This window comes from Chiloscyllium plagiosum, unplaced genomic scaffold, assembly GCF_037043375.1.
Source record: "Chiloscyllium plagiosum isolate Xiang-an unplaced genomic scaffold, Cpla_swu_hap1 HiC_scaffold_19, whole genome shotgun sequence".
In the NCBI taxonomy this organism is placed as follows: domain Eukaryota; kingdom Metazoa; phylum Chordata; class Chondrichthyes; order Orectolobiformes; family Hemiscylliidae; genus Chiloscyllium; species Chiloscyllium plagiosum.
Window position 1 is genome coordinate 76,337,203 of NW_028270157.1, and position 6,497 is coordinate 76,343,699.

Sequence of the window (6,497 nt, forward strand, 5' to 3'; positions counted from 1 at the left end):
AACCATCCTCCCTCAGCCGATGAATCGGTACTTCTCCATTTGAACAATACTGAGAGGAAGCACTGAGGATAGCAAGATTTGAAGATAGCAAGAGTTAAGGATTTCAGTGTTCACCACCAAGAGTGGTTCTGTAGCAGTACAACTGATCGAACTGGTCCAGTCCTAAAGCATATTGTTGCCAGACCGGGTTTGCAGCAAGTGGTTAGTGAACCAATAAATGGGAAAAACATACTTGGCTTCATCCTTCCCAATCTATCAGCTGCAGATGCATCTGCCCATGGCAGTATCAGTAAGAGTGACCACCACATTGTCTCCTCAAGGACTAAGTCCTGCCTTCATGTTGAGAATAACATCCATCATGTTGTGTCGTCACATCGCCATGCTAAATGGGTCAGACTTCTAACAGATTAAGCAGCTCAAATCTGGACAGACATGAGGCATTGTCGACCATCAACAGCAACAGAATTGCTCTCCAGCACAATCTGTCATCTCATGGCCCCAGTCATATCCCCTACTCAAACCTTATCATCAAGCCAGGGGATCAACCCTGGTTCAACGGAGAGTGCAGGAGGGCATGCCAGGAGCAGCACCAGGCACACCTGAAGATGAGGTGTCAATCTGGTGAAGCGACCAAACAGAATGACTTGCATGTCAAAGAGCAGAAGCAGCAAGTGATAGAAAGAGCTAAGGAATCTCACAACCAACAGATCAAGTCAAAGCAATGCAATTATGCCACATCCCGTCGTGAATGGTGGACGATTAAACAGCTTACTGGCTCCATAAATATTCCCATCAATGGTGGAAGAGCCCAGTACATCAGTGCAATAACTGAGGCTGAAGCTTTGCACCACTCTTCAGCCAGAAGTGTTCAGTAGATGATCCATCTCGGTCTCCTCCAGTGATCCCTAGGATTACAGGTACTAGTCTTCAGCCAATTTGATTCACTGCACATGATATCAAGACAAGGTTGGAGACACTGGAATACTGTGGTGAATGACATGCCTCCTGACTACCCAAAACCTGTCCACCATCTACAAGGCGCAAGTCAAAAGTGTGATGGAATACTCCCCACTTGACTGGATGAATGGAACCCCAGCAACACTCAAGAAGCTTGACACCATCCAGGACAAAGCAGCCTGTTTGCTTGGCATGACATCCACAAGAATCCACTCCTTCCATCACCGATACTCAGTAGCAGCAGTATGTATTATCTACAAGATTCACTGCAAAAATCACCAAAGATCCACAAGCAACACCTTCCAAACCCACCATCATTTCCATGTAGAAAGACAAGGGCAACAGATATGTGGGAATACCATCTTCAAATTCCCTGCCAAGCAACTCACCATCCTGACTTTACTTCTCTGTTACCGGGTCAAAATCCTGGAATTCTCTCCCTATTGGAATTGTGGGTCAATGCACAGGAGTTGGAATGCAGCAGCTCAAGAAAGCAGCTCACCATCACATTCTCAAGGGCAACAGGGGCAGGCAATAACTGCTGTCCAGTCAGCGACACCCACATTCCACAAATGAATAAATAATGAAAAAAAGAAACATACCCTGTCTGCTCATCACTTTGCAAGCCCAGTACCACCTCAGGGCTCTCCCCCTCTGTGTTCCAACTTTCTCATTCCCTCAGGCACCTTTCATTTTTCCACATCCTCTAATTGTCCAAGTAACAAAACTACCTCTCCCACTAGTCGACCTTGGGCTGTCGCAACAATGTCAACAAAGCGTTGTGAAATGCTCCAATGTGGAGTTCCGAACCTTACGAGCCAACTTCTCATCCTTGTTATAAGTGCATCCTGATTGCGCCCCTGAAAGTCTTGATTATATATCTCTGTTTGTGCAGCCAATTTCCTCAATTTAGTTATACTCTCCTGTGTAGCGATCCAGGAAAAAGAGCCCATTTCCCAATCCATGTTTGATTGATGCTGGTATTGAATTGCCACTGCACATTTCATAACAAATTTGCATTACTGTGAGTATTCTGAGTGACATTGTTAATTTGAAGATCTGTACTCAGCTGCCTCATATTTTTCAATTTCTCTGCAGTTATCTGGATGTTAGCGGCTCCATGATCCCACAATGACATACCCATGTTACTAACGATTGGCTGAGCTGCTGTCTATCTCTATTGCCCATGTTGTGTAACTTGGTCATTGAATAGTCTCACACAGTACGTGTGTACTGTGCAGGAGGATTTCCCTGATGATTTGCTTTGTTATTTATTACGAGCTGGATGCTAATTCATTGTCCAGCTCATCACCCTGTCCTTCCCCCTCAATCCACTCATCTTCACAGTCCGATGAATACCATATGTGCAATTCCAATAATTTTTGTTTTAATCTAATGTTGATAACCCAAACACTTCCATGCAATCAACCTGCCATTGTTGCACCTGACTTTCATTTTTATGTTGCACTGCTGTCAAGCGACGGGCAAGTTGAGCTGGGATTTGTTCCGCTCTCTCAAGATCTTTGCTGCACTGTTTTAGCCGTCTCAATCAACATCACATTTTGTTGCTCTGACAGCGACAAGGCAGCCTTTTAACTGCTTATTTACCTGCTCACAATCCACTCTAGTGATATGATAATGTACAGTCATAGAGATGTACAGCATGGAAACAGACCCTTTAGTCCAACCTGTCCATGCCGACCAGATATCCCAACCCAGATATCCCAATCTAATCCCACCTGCCAGCACCCGGCCCATATCCCTCCAAACCCTTCCTATTCATATACCCATCCAGATGCCTTTTAAATGTTGCAATTGTACCAGCCTCCACCACATCCTCTGGCAGCTCATTCCATACACGTCCAACCTTCTGCGTGAAAAAGTTGCCCCTTAGGTCTCTTTTATATCTTTCCCCTCTCACACTAAACCTATGCACTCCAGTTCTGGACTCCCCGACCCCAGGGAAAATACTTTATCTATTTACCCTATCCATGCCCCTCATGATTTTATAAACCTCTATAAGGTCACCCTTCAGATTCTAACGTTCCAGGGAAAACAGCCCCAGCCTGTTCAGCCTCTCCCTGTAGCTCAGATCCTCCAACCCTGGCAACATCCTTGTAAATCTTTTCTGAACCCTTTCAAGTTTCACAACATCTTTCAGATAGGAAGGAGACCAGAATTGCACGCAATATTCCAACAGTGACCTAACAAATGTCCTGTACAGCCACAACATGATCTCCCAACTCCTGTACTCAATACTCTGACCAATAAAGGAAAGCATACCAAACGCCTTCTTCACTATCCTATCTACCTGCAACTCCACTTTCAAGGAGCTATGAACCTGCACTCCAAGGTCTCCTTGTTCAGCAACACTCCCTAGGACCTTACCATTAAGTGTGTAAGTCCTGCTAAGATTTACTTTCCCAAAATGCAGCACCTCGCATTTATCTGAATTAAACTCCATCTGCCACTTCTCAGCCCATTGGCATATCTGGTCCAGATCCTGTTGTAATCTGAGGTAACATTCTTCACTATCCACTCCACCTCCAATTTTGGTGTCATCTGCAAACTTACCATCTGTACCTCTTATGCTCACATCCAAATCATCAATATAAATGACAAAAATTAGAGGGCCCAGCATCGATCTTTGTGGCACTCTACTGGTGTCACAGAGCTGGTCCCTTTTTTTCTAAAAGCTGTTCCTTGGCTCAAGGAGACTCTGTCCATGATTTTTCTCAGAGGGGCAATAAACCAGGCCGGGCTCCAATCAGTTTGGTTTGGTACAGAGATGAAAAGTATTTTGAGAGGTTTTTCTTTATATAGGGTGGCACAGTGGCTCAGTGGTTAGCACTGCTGCCTCACTGCGCCAGGGACCCGGGTTCTATTCCCGCCTCAGGTGACTGTCTGTGTGGAGTTTGCACATTCTCCACGTGTCTGTGTGGGTTTCCTCCGTGTGCTCCGGCTACCTCCCACAGTCCAAAGATGTGCAGGTTAGGTGAACTGGCCATGCTAAATTGCCCGTAGTGTTAGGAGCATTAGTTAGGGGATTGGGTCTGGGTGGGTTGCTCTACGGAGGGTCAGTGTGGACTTGTTCGGCCGAAGGGCCTATTTCCACTCTGCAGGGATTCTAATCTAATCAAGATGAGACTTCAGGCCAAAGTGATCATGCTTTAGAAGTGACCTGTATAATGAAAGGGGAGTGGTCAGCTCTCTAGCTGAGCTGAGCTGTTTTTAGTTGAGTCTTGAACTGGGAAGTTCAACAGGGAGCTGTGTGAAAACTCTCTCTTTTCTGCTCTTCAACTTCAACCTGTTTGGATGTGTTCCATTTCTACTGGGTTTTAAAGGGAGTTTGCTTATTGGGGCTGTTGTGTGTATTCGGAACAGCATTATTGAGTCTACTTGGACCGGTTGTGTTCTTTATTCTGTTCTTTGTATTTTGTGAATAAATTATTTGTCTGTTTTAAAATATAGTAATCAACCTAGCTATCTTACTCTGGATAATTTTCACTGCACACTTACTGAAGCAAATTGCAAAGTTAGGTCTAGGGCTGCCTGCTCAAGAATGTTTTGAGTGGTCTGGAATGGTCCATAACAGATCGGGGGCTCTTTGCGGGATTTTAAACAGGGAGTGGTAGGTGCTCGTGTCTTTATTTCAGGTGTTGGTTTGGTTGGGGAGACAAAGTTTGGGATAGGAATGGGCTCTTTCAGTCACCAAGAGTTTTCTGGATGTGGATGCAGTGACTTTGGAAGTTTTGCCAAAAGTGACTAAGACCAAATTGCAGGAATTAACAGAGAAGCTGGAATTGGAACTGCCTGCTTCTGTGAGGAAAGGAGAGATGATTACAGCAGTAGCACAGCATTTACACTTGCTGGAGAAACCATCAGAATCTATAGAGAAGGCAAGAATTCAATTGTAAATGAAGCAGCTTGAATTAGAGGTGAGAGATAAGGAAAGGGGCAGCAGAAATGAAACAGTTTGGGATATGATTAGAAGCAGAAGAGAGGGGAAAAAAAGAGAGTTTTTGAACTTCAAAAACTGACACTTGAAAAGGAATGTCAGCTTAAAAGGCTGGAAATAAAGACTGAGGGTAGGCTCAGTGAGGAAGAGAGTGAGGATGAGCAAGCCCCTGGTAATCAGAAGCCGAGTGAGAAACTGATTAAGTATGTTCAAGCATTGCCTAAATTTGATGAGAAGGATGTGGCAGTCTTTTTCATCTCATTTGAAAAGGTGGCTAAACAAACGCAGTGGCCAGTGGCAATGTGGGTTTTGTTGATCCAAACGAAACTTGCAGGTAGAGCTACTGAGATATTTGCATCCTTATCAGAGGAGATATCTGGGGAGTATGAGGAGGTGAGAAAAGCCATTTTAAGTGCATATGAGCTTATACCAGAAGCATAGAGACAATGTTTCAGGAATCTAAGGAGGGGCCCTGGTCAAACCTATATTGAGTTTGAAAAGATCAAACAGAGTAATTTCAATAGATGGATAAGAGCTTTAAAAATCGAGCAACCTGTGATGCCCTTAGAGAGGTAATTATTTTGGACAAATTCAACAATTCACTGCCTGAAGCAGTGCAAACTCATGTGGAAGAGCAGGGAGTTAAAACAGCAAGGTTAGCAGCTGAAGGGGCTGAAGATTATGAGCTGGTCCATAAAACTCATTTTGGCTTCAAGAATCAATGTCAGTCCATGAGGGAGAGAAATTGGGGCAAAGACAAATCCCCACGTGGAAAGGGAATGGTAGATCTCAGTGAAGATCATAAGGATAATTTACCACAGGGGAAAAAAGAAACTCTTGAGGGAGACAAAGAAGATAAAAGGCTCCGGTGTTTTCATGTAATAAAGTGGGCCACAGGAAATCACAGTGTTGGTGGGCTAGGAGAAAGCCAGGTGTAGGAAAACCAGACATGCCTGGGAGTTTTGTTGGACTAGTAACAAAAAGAACAAGGGAAGTTAGACAACTGCCTCAGAGTGTACAAGATGATCTAAGGTTGGTTAAGGGGGAAGTGCCAGATCTGCTTAAAAATGTACATGCAAGGGTAAAGTTTATTCACATAGGCCAGAAGTAATAGGTAAGAAGGTTACAATATTAAGGGACACAGGATCCTCTCAGTCTGAGAGAATGCCTCTGGAAATCTAGTCGACACATCCATTATTGTCAATAAATATGCTGAGGGATGAGGAAATATGTACTCTTGAGGGACTATTACCAGAAAAGGTACTGGTAACAGGAATTCATGGTGAGAGACGAAGTGCTCAGTTATCTAAAGCGAGGCTAGAGAGTCCAGAGAGGAGTGGAAAACTGGAGTACTGCACAAACTCTCAGCTCTAGGAATACAATTTGTCCTTGTAAATAATATAGCTAATTCACTGGTAGGTGTGCTGCCTACTCTAGTTGAAAAGCCAGTGGAGACGCAGGCAACTGAAGACATGGAGTATGTTTATCCAGGAATTTTCCCAGATTGTGTGATCACAAGATCAGAGGCACAAGTTGAAGCAGGAGAGATCAAAAGGCACAGATAAGGAAACTGACATAGTGT